Here is a 448-nt window from a genome sequence, read left to right as displayed (position 1 = left end):
TGTGGCGTACCGCAAAACGGACGAAACGGACCTCCTACGGTCGAAACGGGGGTTCTGTTGATCAGGAGGGGTGTGGCGTACCGCAAAACGGACGAAACGGACTTGTGTTGGAGCGCTACGGTCGAAACGGGGGTCCTGTTCATCGAGAGGGATGTGGCGTACCGTAAAACGGGACTCCACAGGATACTGTTCATCTCCACCGTCGACCTCCTCCAGCCTCCACGGGCTACCGTCGACCTCCTCCAGCCTCCACGGGCTCTTGTTCATCCAGCCTCCACCGCGCGCTACTCCATCGGCTACTGTTCAACCACCCCTCCACCGTCTACTGTTCATCCAGCCCTCCACACCACGGGGTCCTGTTCAACCACCCCTCCACGGGCACCCCTCCACCGTCTACTGTTCATCCTGCCCTCCACACCACGGGGTCCTGTTCATCCACCCCTCCACG

The sequence above is a fragment of the Triticum dicoccoides genome, chromosome 7A (genome assembly GCF_002162155.2).
Source record: "Triticum dicoccoides isolate Atlit2015 ecotype Zavitan chromosome 7A, WEW_v2.0, whole genome shotgun sequence".
NCBI classification, from domain to species: domain Eukaryota; kingdom Viridiplantae; phylum Streptophyta; class Magnoliopsida; order Poales; family Poaceae; genus Triticum; species Triticum dicoccoides.
Note: the sequence above shows the minus strand (reverse complement) of the source record.